At 43.1% G+C, this 15,588-nt stretch overlaps 1 protein-coding gene across 1 annotated transcript in view; it reads right to left on the reverse strand.

The window, feature by feature from the left end:
• The window catches only part of TMTC1 (transmembrane O-mannosyltransferase targeting cadherins 1), a 140,273-nt gene that overhangs the window by 87,891 nt on the left and 36,794 nt on the right, over positions 1 to 15,588 (reverse strand). The window lies entirely within an intron of this gene.

The raw sequence follows: 15,588 nt of genomic DNA on the forward strand, positions 1-15,588 counted from the left end.
AATGGCGAAAAGAAATACAGAAGAGACAACAGGAATATTTTAAGAATATGGTAGGTAAAAAACTATTGAAAAAAAATGACAACTTATTTTAAGAAGTTATAAATATCAAGTCAAAATAAATACAGAAGGAAAACCTTTGCAGGTTCTTCTGTATAACATACAGTCAGTATCAGGATACTCTATTTAAATGATTTACAAAAACTGTAGTTTGTATTGCAACACCTTCAAGCAAGCTACCTTTCCAAGCATGAAATCCTCATATGTTTCTCCTGTGAACATGGAGCATATAAAACACATCTTATTTCCTCTCCAAATTCCTTAAGACAGTCTATCACCTGATTGCTTCCACCCTTCAAGTCTTTGAAAAAACAAGAGTGAAGCACTTCCTAATGCAGCCAAGAGTCTTTAATACCTGGGGTTTTGTTCAAATTTTCTAAAGTAGGAAGTTTGCAAGCCTGGTCACCATGGCAAGATGAAGAAAAGATTACACTGCAGACAAAAAGCACCAAGGCAAAGCCAGCAAGAAACAGAGGCAGCATTTACCAAGATGAAAGAAGTACATCTGGATGCTCTGTACAAAGGAACTGCTCTTCAGAAAGCTTTCCCTAAGTGCCATGCCTAAAACTAAGGAACTAAACCACACAGCATAAAGCAAGCCAGACAACTTTCAGTCTTTGGAGTCTACTTACTGTGAAATTTTGACATTTAAGCACCAAACCTGACTTAAATGTCAGACTAGTCTACAAGGGCTGAACGCCTCAAAGTGCAAAGTTTCTGGAGTTCCCACTGATTTTAATCAGGCTGCAGCAAGTACAAGGGAGATGAAACTAAGCCTTCAGCTTTGTCTCCCCATGAAAGGTCAGGTTGGCCTTCAAGTGCTCACCATGGCCCAGCTCCAAAGCCCACCGGAACCAAAGGGAAAGCCTCTCACTGACTTTAACAGCATTTGGACCAAACCCCAGGCTTTTGTCCCCTACTGGAACCCTTTATGAAACTCAACCCCCCTGTGATTTGCAGCAGGAAGTGTTTGGTTGCATTTTGTTTACATTTTTATGCGTGGAGAGAGGAGAGCCCTCTATTCATCACACTGCCTGACTCTTCCAGAACCTGTTTTCACTCGCTTTTACTTTTAACTCTCTGCAACACTTCAGGCAGGAATTTTCCATTACAAATGTTTGCTTTAGGTAGAATTATTCTGGGAGAAGATCAAGCAAAACAGTTCAGCTCTTTCTCCAAGGCTTCAGTTACAGACAGAGGAGCACTTTTATCAGTGACAAGAAGTCTGCCAACTTCATCCTTGAGAAGCAGCATCACCTCGCACCAGTGACCCAAAACTTGTGAGGTGGCCCTCACCTCCAGGCTGTGGGTTTGCTCTCCTCTAGAGAGGACACCTGTGGTCACATAATGAGCAATTCAATTAAAAAGTGAAACTTTTCCATTTTGAGAAAGCTGCTGTCCTGAAGCCTGTCTGGAAACCACAGAAGATAGCATGGTTCAATGCTCAGCAAGCCTGCTCTCCACCCACCAGATCGACCCGCAGGAGTGGCATGAAGGGACAGGTCACACTCAGTGCCTCAAAGCTTTAGAAGAACCACGTGGTTCCCAGAGCACCTTACTGGGCTACCACTTGTGTCAGGGAAGGTAGCTAGTGACACATCTCACATCTGGTTCAGGTGAAAGAACACACAGTTTGTGTAATGCAACCAAATGAACTGCAAACGAGACCTGGATGAGGAAGTTTGTTAAATGTCAGTGACACACAGCATGGAAAATGCAGGAGCTTTTTATATGCAAAATTGCAGCAGCTTTTTCCACGTAAAACCTCAGCTTGCAAGCATATCTGAGGTTACACTGAACTTTGCTCAGACAACCTTAAGATCAGCCAAATCTCTTAATTTTGTATTTAGCTAGGAGAAGCAAAGAAATTACTGTTTTAACAGTTAAACCATTTTATACCCTTTTTTACAGCTGTCTTGTAAAAAGTCATTTACCGGTCACATTTCCATACATTTGCCAACCTCTCCAGACTGCCAAATATCCCTCTGTTCATGGGAACCACTCCCTACCACCTGCTCCACCCCAACCAGCACAACTGTGGTGCCAAAAACATGCCAAAACACACACACACACGTGCATTCACTCCCACATGAGAGCGGGTGTGGGACACAGTTAGGGAAAGCGTGCTGATGGCAGCACCACACAGCAACCTGCTGCCTCATGAGTGTGTGAACATTTCAAGGTGTGGGTCTTCCAGCTCTTCCTAAAAAATTAAAAAATTAGAGGAGAAAATCCAGCTCATCAGGTTCACTAAACAAGTGCAAGAAGAGCCCATTTGGGCAGAGGTTCCGCTTCCTCTTCATGCCAGCTTTCCCACAAAGCAACCCAGCTTGTAATTGCCTGCTTGCTCTCTTTAAAAAGCCTTTCAGGAATACTTCCCAAAGCAACCAGAATCACAACAAACAATAAATCCAAGAAAAGCTTAATAGTGCAGGGACTTCTCTCGTGCAGTTCGAGCAGAGGCCAAGACAGATATTTGGCAGTCCCAGCTTCCTGAAAAGCACAGCTCATCCTGGAATCAGTTACATCATCAGTGCCCTCTGAGGCTTTATAATTGAAGACAGCAGGGTAGGTGGCCCAGTAAAATTTAATATGGTGCAGTTTATAGGAACATACACTTTGCTGGTACCAGATGGACTCTGGGTTAATCAAAACAAACTCCTCTAAGAAGCAGGCAGCTTTTTTAATTTGCCTGTGCCATTGGAGGCACCTCGAGCTTACAGAACAGTGAGAGGCAGCTCCTCAGCTGCTGTTCATTGCCACGGCTCTGGGAGCTACTGCAGACCACTATTGGAAACAGGTTTATCCCACACTGCAGCTGACTCAGCCCTGGCATAAAACGTCAGCTTGCTCTGTGCTCTCTTTGAAGGCTTTCTCAAGGGAAGCGAATAAACAATCAAGATCTGTGATGGACTCTCCATCAGGAATGTCTAAAAGACCAATATAAGTTTGCAGCAGAACAAGTATTGGTGTATCAAGAGATTGTTTTGGCCAGGTCACTTCACTCTGAGAGGATCATTGCTCTCATTTATACTCTGCTTAGGAAACAAATCTACTTCCCAGCAATGGCCAGAGTTTTGAACTAGCACTTTCAAACCCCAAATAGTACAGGAAGATATTGGAAGGATGAATAAAAAAGCAAGGCTGTTCTCTTATTCCTAATTCTTGATAACAATAAGAAACCTCTAATCAAGAACATTTTTAAACTTAGAAGGGGGTATTTTAAGTGCATGTCAAAGCTTTAGGTCATTGACAGATGCACACCTAATCCTAAATCAGCTTGACAGACTCCCCTGCTGAGAATAAGCAAGTTTTGCAGGAGCCACATTCTGTCTACAGAGACCACCTTACCTTTCCTACTTAAAGAGAACTTCCTTATCATCTGTCCAGACAGCTGCATCTTTTATTGGAGAAGCATCTTTTCCACCTAGATCAGCCTATAGTCCTCCTTGAGGACAGCCCTTGAAGAGAAAGTGTGTGTGTGTATGCGATATCCCAGGGAGAAAACAAGAATAAAAAATCCATCATGGAATAAAAAGAACTGAATTAAAAAAAAAAAAAAATCAATATATTCTACCACGTCTGGATATTTAACTTGCTTAAAGTACTTGTCAATTCAGGGAAATAAAATACCAGTCATAGCTGCAGGTTTTGCAAGGGAGAAGAAAAGCCCTCCTGCTTCCTTCTTTATGGGTAGTCTTGACCTTGCCCACAGCATGTGTGTGGCATCCTTGCTCCTGATCTCCCTGGAGAGCCTTAAACCCCAGCTACCACTGCCCACGCAGACCTAGATGCATAAACACACACAAACAGCAGCAGTTTTACTGACTCTTTGGGGAGCCATGGAGAGGTTTTATGAAAGTCACAACTGTTTTAACTCATTTTCACTGATAATGTCATGTTTTCTTTGTGTACATTTTCGATTGTGACCGTATTTGGAATTCTTGCTGTTTATTGGGTTTTTGGGGAAGGCAAGGCCAGGGCATACACAGCAGAGAAGGTGATCCCACTCATGGCTTTTCCTTATTCTTTTAGGCAGTACATACTTCATTCTGTGTGGGATGAAAGTAGAGGAAGAAAACTGGGAGGAACAGGGAGAGGAGGAGAGAGAGGCACAGTGAGGGATCAGGAATAGAAAGAGAAAAAAGGAAAGTAGCAAAATGCACTTAACAGATCAAAGATGTGACTGAGAACATGAAAAAGGGTTTCTCCTCATACCAGACATTCCATCCATGCAAGGAGGAGACGAAGCGGAGGAGGGCTAACAGGAAAAATAAGACCTCATCAAAGTATGGCCACCAGATCTACTAGATCCTGGGAAACCAAAGCACCAAGCCTGCAGTTCCAAGTTTTCATTGATTTCAGCCATTTTATTTCCTCTGCACCACACACACCTGAGGCATAGGCTCATTTTTACCCCTCCTAACCCAGTGAAGGGCTCCTATTGACATATTTCAAGTAACTACACTATAAGCAGCACTGATAGCAGCTTTGGCTGCTCCCCACATTGAGCTACAAATCCCTATTTCCAGCTGCTTGTGATTTAGACAAGCTTTATTCATTCAGGCTTAAAATTTTCTCTTCCAGTAGTTTATGTTAAGCTGAAACTGTTTTCTTTCTCACAAGTATCAGGAAAAACAGTTTGGCTTTTCCTGAAAAAACAACTGGGGAGATCTGCCCATGTTGACCAAGTTCTGAAACCACTTTTTTGGGAAAACTCAGTGATTCCAGTTTGGAGCAGGGATTTTTTTTGTTTAGTAGAGGGACTGCAGAGATGCTGCTGGTTTTGATTTCAGTGACAACTGACTGTTTCTGGGCACATGACAAGCCATGGGAAAAGATCTCTACTTGCAATGCTCACTTGAGACCTGCAGCAATTCCCCAGGCTCTCCAGCCCTACCAAACACCATGTAGAAGGAGCAGCATCAGACTCTCCTGGCATTGCTCCTGCAGAGCCATTGAGGTAGGAGACTCACTCCTGCAATGCCTGTATCTGGCCTGGAGACCATTTGCTTGGACTGCAGAGGGCTGAAAATGTGTCTGAAGAAGAGGCTATGTGAGTATGTGTTACAAGGAAGAGAGGGGATAAAAGGAGAAGAAAGAAAGGTGGGCACAAATGGAGGGGTCACAGACATATTTTATGAAAAACCCTTTCCTCAGGATTTTTTCTCCTGAGAAGCTGAGAGGCCTCAGAAACAAAATGTAAACAATGATTATTTGCTGCAGTGGAATGCTACAGGTGGATCTGTGATTGGTCTCATGTGGTTGTTTTTAATTAATGGCCAATCGCAGTCCAGCTGTCTCAGACTCTCTGGTCAGTCACAAGATTTTATTATCATTCCATTCCTTTTTTCTATTACTTACTAGCCTTCTGAAATCCTTTCTTCTATTTGTTTAGTACAGTTTTAATATAGCATTTTCTTTAATATAATATATATAATAAAATAATAAATCAGTCTTCTGAAACATGGAGTCAAGATTCTCATCTCTTCCCTCGTCCTGGGACCCCTGCAAACACCACCACAGAGGGGAAAACAGATGAGTCAGGAAAACATATATGGCAATATTCAGACCTTTGCTGCTGTCAGAGATCCAGTGCCAGTATCCAAAAAACCTGCTACCACTGGAGCTCCATTCCCTGGTGTCCCCAGTGAGCACCCAGGAGCTGCACTGAAGCACAGGGAACAGGAGAACCCCTGCTTTCCCCAGAGCAGCTCCACTTGCAAAAGCAGCTGTGCCTTCCCTGAACCAGCCAAGCAGGAGCAGATGAACCCAAAGCCACAGAGGACTCCAAGAGCCTGACTGCTGCCTTTGTGGCTGCACAGGGAAGGTCTGGCAGCACTGGAATACAGCTACCCCCAAAGCACAGCACCACGTCCATGGATCACACTCACTCTGCATGCCCAGGCTCAGGAAAGGGGCTGCTGGCACAGGCAGGGAGCACAAGGCCTGCAGGTACCTAAAACACTCCCTAATCACAAAAAACTCTCTTACCTGACAGCTTTTATGGGAAGAAAGGAGGAGGTTATCCTCCTCTCATGCACAAGGCTCAGTTATCCTGAGTGTAAATTATTGAGGCGTCCGTGGGAATCAAGTGTCCCAGTAAAAATTTACAAACAAGCCATAAAAGATGTGGCAGCCTGCTGCCTTGCTTTGATGCTCTCTGTAAAGGGTTTCATGTCACTAAACACACACTGATCCAGCTAGTTGTTAATCTACAGAAGGAACCATGGTAGCTTTAACATTATATGTGTCAATTAGGGAATTAAGGATATAACTTTTTTGCTGTTGTCTTTGACAAGGATGCCAATAAGCAAACATTAAAAAGGAAAACAACCAACCAACAAACAAACAAAAAATGCAGAGAAAGGGCACAGAAATCAATGTCTGTGAGACTGTCACTGGTTTTGGTGATCTCCTTTCTACTCCATGCATCATCCCTAAAAATGGGATAGGCACTGATGAGAAGCATAGGGGTAGGTAAGAGTCAGCTGGTCCCAATCCCAAACCTGAAACAACTTTTAAAGGAATTTAAAACATTTTACTGGCACAGAGTTTGACTTGAGGAAGGAGGGGAAGAAAGAAAATGTTTACAGGCAAAGCTGCTCTCAATCAGGGCAAATGTTCAGTTGTGGGTTGTTGGTTTTTTTTCTTAAGTATCTTTGCTCAACTGAATTATAAATCATCAATTTGGGTTGGGTCATCCCCCAAAGAAACCTTTTGAAAATGCTTGCAGAGGCACATAATGTTTTAGCTGTGAGAATTTCTGGTAAATCAAGTAGAAGGGGTAAGCAAAAGTCTGGTTTCAGAAGGAAATATGGGCACAATTTGCAAAGAAATGCAGGGAGAAGATCACCTGGAACCACTGGGAAATGTAGCCTGAAGAGCATCACTTTATTTCAAAACCTACTTGTTTGGAATTTTTTAAAATTCTTACATAATTTACTTGTAATCTGAAACTACATGTAAAATGCAATTTAAATCCGTATTTTGCACTAAATCAAGGACGGGGGGAATCAGGCTTTCACAATTTGAATCCTTGACTTTGAGATACCAGGATGAAAAGAGGAGCACCCATCAGACTGCTTTGATGGGGGAGGAGGAACTGTGGACCTTTAGGACACTAAAACAAATGTGTATGGGGATATTGGTCCCTTTTCCAAAAACTTTTCCCATCCTTGAGCTACCTTAAACACAGCTTGCTGCATGGCAGTACTAAATACTTCAGAAGGAAGGTATTTCCCTTCTGGAAAACTCCTAATCTGACATTTTCTCTACTCTGTCCCTTTGCTTCTGTCAGATTAAGTAAAGCAATCTGTAAATATGCCAAAGCCGTCTTTAAATACAAAATATACGGTAAAAAACTCCAACCTTCCTCACTCTTTTCTCTTAGGAAAAAGTCTGCTATTTTTAACATCCTCAAAAATAGCTTGTTCTTTTTAAACACGAATGACTTGAGTCTGTTAGCAATATAGTGAGAATCAAAATAACATTCTTCTGAGCTGATATCCCTTCAGAGAAACTTTTTGATGTTTGCAATCAAATGCAACTCGATGCCAAAGTTTTACTGCAACACAGAGAGAATCTGAAAGAAAACAATTCAAACATTGGCAGCCAATTACTTCTTTTGTCAGCAGCCCAGTAAGTAAATTGTGCCTGTGCTATTCCTGTTGGCATGAAATACCAAACACTGTACTTCTAACAACTTTTATCTCTGTTGCTTTTCCGTACAAACATCTACAAATCCTTCCATTCTTCAAGTTAAAAATGGACTGGTTCTTTCATCACATACATTTGTGGTTCAGTTATGACAGGGTTCATCTGTGAAAAATAAAAATTAAAATCTGCAATAGCCGGTAAAGATTAGTGGCTCACTTTAAATGGATTTCCTCTGCAAAGCTATTCTTTATATCTCATCTAAACAGATAATAAATGGTAAAAGCCAAAAAGCACATCAATAAAAAAATAATTCTGAAACTTGGCAGAATTATAAAAAATAATTACATTTTATCCCATTTTGACCATGATTCAGTCTCATCTATTGCCAGAAAAATAAAACCACAAACGTTCCAGTCTTCTTTAAGTCGCTAAGATATATTCACTTTGAACTGCCTTGGCAACTTCCAAAAAATAAGTAGTAGCAAGAAAACAACAAGATTTTGTAGTCTCCATTTCCACAGAAGTGGGCTTAAATTCTGAAATTTAAAAGCCTGGCAAGCATGAAGGATCCTGCACAGTTTCTCACGAAAGTTTATGGAATATTGCACTCAGCCAAAAATACAAGCAGCTTCTGCCTTGGGGATTTTGCCACAGCCTGTAACACACCCCCAGCCTTTTGCAGGATGGGCTGGAGCTGACAGTAAGATCACCTTCCCACCTGGCTGAGAGCCTCTGCTCCAGACACCCCCTGCCAGAAGCACATCACCCACCTGGCTAGAGGGAAAACACACTGGGAACTTTGTTCAAGGCTTGTTACCTTCCAATGCTGCAGCAAAACCAGTCCAGAGACTCCTGTTTGATTCACTCAGAGGAAACAGGAATTTGCATAAAACTAGGAGATTATTTTTCTTCCCTTATTCTTCTTTAAGATTTGCACTGCATATGTTAGATCCTATTATTAAACACAAAAAAAAAAAAAAATAGCCCTTTTTGAATAACTAAGTGAAAAGTACCAGCCAGCATGGATAAAACTGCCAACCAAGAAAGACAGAGAGCTGCTGTTATTTCTGTTTTTGAGTTATTGATTAAATGTAACATCCATAAAGCAGCCATCAGAATTGCTATTCCACATGCATTCCTAGAGAAATAAAGACTTATTCCAAGTGCCAATCACATACACTCCTGTGGTTAAAATGCAATTAAACAAGTAAAGGACCTAATTTACCTACAAGCCAGACAAAAACAAATAATGGGAAGCTGAACTGGGGAGTAAAAACAAAGGTAAGATTTTTAAAACATAATCAAAATTTGGGAAGTGTCAATACAGACTGGTCTTTGTAAGTCATTGAAAAAACTTTCAGGTTACACATATATGTATTATTTATACTCAGGCAAAAGGGCCCTTTTGCAAAACATGTCTCAGGGCAGGAGGTTGCTGCAGTGTTTTCTGAGGAACAGAGAAGCACTGGAGTGGAGTTTACCTAAGTGGCTGCTGCCTGCCAGGGCTTACTCCAGAAAGCAGCAGCTCACCCAAGTGCACTCTGCTTGAGCAAAGCTATTTTGCCTGCTTCAGTTTAGCTTCCTCCAATTGATAGCTCAGGGCTATGATGGGGAAGACACAAAAGGGCACTTCTCACAAGGGCCAGAAAGAAACTGATTTTACAAGATGGATGGAGTGAAACAAGGGAAAGCCTTGATGAACATATTGTGCTTCAGGCAACTTCCTGAAACTCACATTACAAAAATCACTGTAAATCACCTGCATGAGTTTAAACTCTTGCCCAAACCACACGTGCTGCTTCACCCCATGGGCTGCTCACCTCAAAGAACACCTCTGCCCAACTCAGCAGTACCTCTTACAGAGCAATAAAGCCCTGCTCCCTTTCTCTTTGGTTCTTGAGGGTTTTTTAACCCTAATGATCTCGTTTTAGAGCCCTGAGCAGATCCAGGAGCCCCTCCCTTTGCAAACAGCCACCTGACGGCACAGCAGAGCAGCTGTCTCCAGAATGAGGACAGAGACATCGAAACACACAGAGGCAAATTGATCCCATCGATCTCTCAGAGAGTTGAGAAGCACACAGTCCTCAGAGACCTTTATTATTTCACTCTGCACTGAAAGGGCCTGGCAGTAAACTACAGAGAGCCAGTTTTATAAGCTAGGAGGGAAATGATTATAGAACATTATAGAACTGTAGCAGTTCAGGGATCTTCCAGCTGGTTTAAATTATTTGGCCTCCTTACAAACATATTGAAAGGGGGAAAAAAAAAGGAAAACTTCTGAAGGTCAGCCATGAGTGCTGTAGGTACCCCATGAAGCAGAGTTACCAATTTATTCTCAAGTACTTAATGTAGAGATGGGAAAGGGGAGGAAGGAAGAATACAGAGGGAGAAAGGAGGTTACTGCAACCATTTGCAAATATGGATTAAGGAATACCTTACACAAATGAGCAAAATAAAGAGAGGGACTAGAGAGCAACACAGCTCCCTGACCCCTCTGAGCTCCACTGACCACAGCAGGCAAATGCTCAGGTATAATTTGTATTTCCAGGGAAAGTTCTGAACTGACCCCACTCTGCCCTGGCTCTTGCTGCTGAGGGAAATACCAGCAATTCCCAGCAACTCCCAAAGAGAACAGGAGCTGATTCGTTGCCTCCTTCATTTGGTTTTCCTGTTTATTACACAAGCTTAGCTATTATATGTGCCATACTGACAGTTTTGCAGGGTAGCAGTAACATATCTAAAATGCCTGGAGAGGAAAGAAGTGTTTGCTTCAGTTGAAACTTTTTGATTATTTCAAGCCAGATTTGCAAATACTTTTGCCAGCCCCACACTGCACATGTGTAAGCTCCACAAGAAAAGTGGAGCTGCACTGACCAGCCTTCAGCAACCCAGGCTGGTGGGAACAAGAAGGAACATTTTAACAGCTTCCTTTTTCTATTCCACCCCTGGGAGGAGTGTGACTGTTACTGAATCTAGCTCTTTTTCCACATTTCTTATTTAGACAATGTCCAAAATACAAACAAAACATGTTGTTCACTAAGAAATTATTTCTTTTCCTTTTCCATTTTGGGACAGGAGTGATGGTGACATGTTGCAGATGATTAGGGCTAAAAACCAGTGTCATTTAAGCAAAGACTTCTAGGATGTCCAGGTTGGTTTTTTTCATGGGGATAAATCTAATAAATTACTTTTCACTGTGCTGGGAGTCAGCAGGAGCTTGCTCATGTTCCCTCCCTCCTCCAGGGTAAGCAGGCTACCCTCTGCTTTGGTTCCTTTGTGCCCTGTGCCTGGCACAGAGCGAGGCTGATGGCCAGCTGTGGGGCTGGACCTGATGCAAACTTGATCAGGATCCTGTGTCTGCCCCTCAGTAACATCTGCAGGACAGGGACTGTGCTGTACCTCATCACACCCCTCACCTCCACCAACCATCTCCCAGCTGTTCACACAAGCTCACTTTAAAAATCAAACCTGCCAGACACCTCATTTATTTCAATTTCTCTTTCTCTCTTGGTGATCTGTCTTCCTGACTCTGCAAGGCCAGATCTGATAAAAATAATATCAGCATCCAGCAAGTTATGGTAAAGGAAGTCAAAACCCTACAGACCCAATTCCACTCTCACTTCTGTCAACAGCTAGCCCTTGCTGACCTCACAGCAGGAACCATAACTTCTTTCCCCTTCTTTATGATTATTTTTTAGAGCAACTCTTGGTAGAGAGCCAGCACTTGATGAAGAATGAGACAATCCCACCGGGTGCTATCCATCCTTGTCCTGCCAGCCTTCCTGGCACAGACCAACCCAGCATTCAGGATTTACAATGCTTGGTGAGCACATCGCGGCTCACAGCCCCACCCAGGAGGGGATGCTCCCTCTCCTGCCCTCTCTGCTCTGCCTTGGACAGTGCTCAGTGGGGATCTGACAGACCCATCTACTCTCACAAAACAAACACCCCGAGGCACACACTAAAATCCTAGTGAAAGCTGCTCCAAACCCCTGCAAGAACAGTGGCAGCAGAGGGGGTAAAGGCTGACTTTAGCCAGGGGAAATGGGCACCCCATGCACCCGTGTCAATCAGCAGTGCATGGGGAGGATGGCTCTCCTCTGAGTCATCTTCTGGGGACCCTCTTTCTCCCCATCAGCAACAGAGAGCTCATCTCCTGTGGACTCAGTTCCCCCAAACCCCACACTGTCCAAATGCAGCTCAGGCTTGATAAAAATAATTAGAGTGAGTACTGGAGAAAAACACCTTTTGGATCTGGTATTTCTTGCGTACAAGAGTGCAAGATACTTTCACCTTTCTGGCTCACCTGCCTTTGAGTTCACAGCAACTGATGCCAGCTTTGATGGAAAAATATCCTGCTGAGCCTCAAAAAGCTCAGGGCTAGCTTTCCCTTTGCTGCTCTGTGGGTCAGTCAAAGAGACAGATTCATAAAAGGAAAAGCTTCTGTCATCTCACAATACCAGCACATAGGCTGCCTTCTGACAGGGGAAAAAAAAAATGACTACAAATAACGTTGATATGGTAACACATGTTTAAAATCAATAATGAGAAGGCCAGAGGAGAGCTTATCCAGAATCCCAAGTGCCAGCCTGTCTTCCAGCACTTTGGCAGAGGCAGCTCTGGAAAAACAAGGTGGCCATACTTGCTTTATGGCCTGCAGCCTGTCTGTGTCAATGCAATCCCACCTCAGCCATCTGCTTCAGACAAAACCCAGGGACCAAACAGTTCCTGAGATACAGAACTGGGGCAGGCTCTTTGGGACCAGGTGTTGAGGGGGAGCACCTGGCTCCCTCACAGCCCCTGAATCCTTCCAGAGCATCCCCCCCTCAATCACTGCCAAGTTCAGCATGAGCTGCACTTCTGGGCTTCTCCTCAGACACAGATTTTGGTAACTATCACCTCTGTCTCTGTGCATGCAGGCAAGATGTCCAGCCCACAGCCTACCACACCTATCCCAGGGCTCTCCAGGAATGTACAGACCATGGTCATAATTCCCAGCAGAAGTTTCAAGGATTTCACCTCCAGAATAGCAGAATGAATTAAATCAAACAACCCACAGCAGTGCCTAGCACAAAAAAAAATGGCAACATCACTGGAAATTAAATGGGAGGACATAGCACACAAAATCCTTGTGCTCTCTAGAGGAGGAGCCAGTGTGTGTGCTTGCTACAACACACCTTCAGCAGCAAGCAAACATTTTGTAACAAGCAGCTTTTCATCCCAAATGGCTTCCCTGCAATTTCCAGAAGCACCAGTTATCCAGCCTCCCAGATGTCCTCAAGCTGCTTCATGGACACTTTTAAAAGCAAGCATGTGGAAAATGCAGAGCTGTTCCCATGATGAAGCCAACCATTTCAGAGGAACCACAGATGTGACTCCTAACATTCCTAAGACTGGTTTCCATACCTGTATTTTGAAATCAGGTCAACCATGCCAAAAAAATCCCCAAACACTGCAGACACCTTTCTAACATCTGGGTCAACACTGAGAAGTGGATGAGCTCTTCACCAGTTTTGCCCTGCTGCTGATTTACATTCTCAGCACTGTGGTAACAACCTCAAACAGAGACCTGCTTCAAAGCTTTCCTAATGGAGACTGGGGAAAAGGGCATTCCCAGTCAGCCTGATCTGCCATAGTTTATACAGGACACACTCAGCATCTTTACCCTACTGTGGACTGAAAGCAATCCAGAAGGTTTTGTGGCTTCCATTCCTTGCTTAAAAAGGGGATGTGCTCTGTCTTTTAAGAGAACAGCTGACACATTTCAAAGTTTCCTTTTAATCTCTATCATGAGAATATAGAGAATGGGAAGGCTGTGTAAGGAAATAGTGTTCTGGAAATAAACTAGTGCAATATGAACATTGTTCCTAAGATTTCAATAGGGATGGCTCCCACCTTCAGGAAGAAAGACACCCAACTCCACTACCTAAAAAAAAAAAAAAAAATGTTTTTATCAGATTAAAGTTTCAGATTATGTGAGTTTAAAAAAAAACAGGGGTTTTTATCCCACCAAATTTGGGCTTTCTACCTGTCTTTTTCTAAACCTAAAAACCTGTTAGATTATTTTTTTTCCTAGACTCCAAGGCATACACTTTTCTCCAGGAGACTGAACCACTGCCAAAACCACACTGCTATTCAAGGATCTGAACACACTTTGCAAAAACATTAATTAAAACTCACACAGCAAGAAGAAGGGAGTAAGGCAGGATCTTTGATTTCACAGCAAGGAAAACTTCACTACCAAAAAAAAGGGACAAAAAGATTTGACAACATACCAACTGCCTCAGAGAAAATTGTGCTGCAGAGAACAGCTAAGGGGATGCTGGGAGGGCAGAGAAGTGCAGGAAGAAGAGGAAAACCCTGCATTTTATCTCTTGGCAGTGCTTTTGCTAGACTGCGCTCCTATTACGCAACATTAAGTTGGCTGAGATTGAAAATAGCGATTCAAGAGTCGGTTTCCTTTCTTCTGGCCCTCCTCTGCTTTCTCACCACACCTACACAATTGCTGCATCCAAACACGGCATCCACACCACGCCAAACAAAGCAGTTGCTAATTATCGTCTCTCATTACAAGGACGTCTCATCTGCACTTCTTTTGAGATTTATCACGCAGCCATTATTCCTCTCTGCAGCATGATTTCCCACTCAAGTGTGGCAAAACAAGGCAACAGCTATTTAAATGCAATTTGCAACATGGTCTGCCCGTATCAATTTCTTAGTGTCTTCTGGGAAGATGGTACCTAATCCATAAATACACATCCATTTGCTTAACAAATTTGTGGACAAAAGAAAAGTAGAACTAAAGGGACAATTTCATTTCTACCGAATTTTACACACTCATTACTTCATAATTCACCAGTACCATTCCATCAAAGTGAACTAAGGTTAGGAAAGCCCTTAATGCATCCTTACCACCATGGCAGGGCTAGAAAGGAAAATGAAGGGGCTCATTCACATAATTTGCTGCTTTTGTAATTATTTCTCTTAAAGAAAGCCCCAAAAGCAGGTTCTTGGTGACTGCTCAGTACTCCTGCAGGCAGAAAAGACAACCTGCAAAGCTGTGAGTTCAGCAAAACAACAATGCTTTCCTGAAGGCAGCAGGTCAGAGAACCCTGTGATTCTCTACCCAGGAGGCTGGCACACATCCTAAGCAAAGGTTCCATCCCCTGGAGCCTCCCAGAGAAAGCACAGCACGTGGGCAGGAAGGAGCAATAAAGCAGGTGAAACTGGGGAGCAGGGCTGCTTGGGTTCTGTTTCTTAACATAAATAGCTCCATATAATACATTTTAGCAAACCAGAATACCAGAGGAGCAAAGGAGGAATCTGTAACCCCTCACACTTGTACCTTTTCACTCTTTGGGCCTCAGTACATAACTGACACCATGGCTGTTAGAGCAGAGAGTGTGGCATCCATGCATGAAGTCATCTCCTGCCTGACACCAAAGCTCCTCCTCACAACAGAAGTGCTCAGTCTTCACATCAGGTCGAGAGACTGTACCACAGAGTCTATTTTTGTTACAGAAAAGAATGTTTTCAGATCAAATTTGTTTCCAAAACAAAGGAATTCACCTCCCAACGCCTGCCAGGGAGAGGGAAGGACAACATTCCATCCTCTGCTCTCAGGAAATTACTTATCCAACTGCTGGGAGGTGTTAAGACGACTGAGTCTCTTCCTGATGCCAATACTGGAAGGTGTCAAATGCCTTCATGTCACTCTGCTGTCAGAGCAGGGCGAGGGAGCCGAGCACCACACATCCAAGCTAATGCAGAAAGTTTATTTTGTCTCCTCTGATCCAGAAACACTTCAGACCACTAATATATGCAGCTCTGAGTTATTTCCCCTCTGGTTTTTTTTCCTTTAGCTAGGAAGGA

This window comes from Haemorhous mexicanus, chromosome 5 (genome assembly GCF_027477595.1).
Source record: "Haemorhous mexicanus isolate bHaeMex1 chromosome 5, bHaeMex1.pri, whole genome shotgun sequence".
In the NCBI taxonomy this organism is placed as follows: domain Eukaryota; kingdom Metazoa; phylum Chordata; class Aves; order Passeriformes; family Fringillidae; genus Haemorhous; species Haemorhous mexicanus.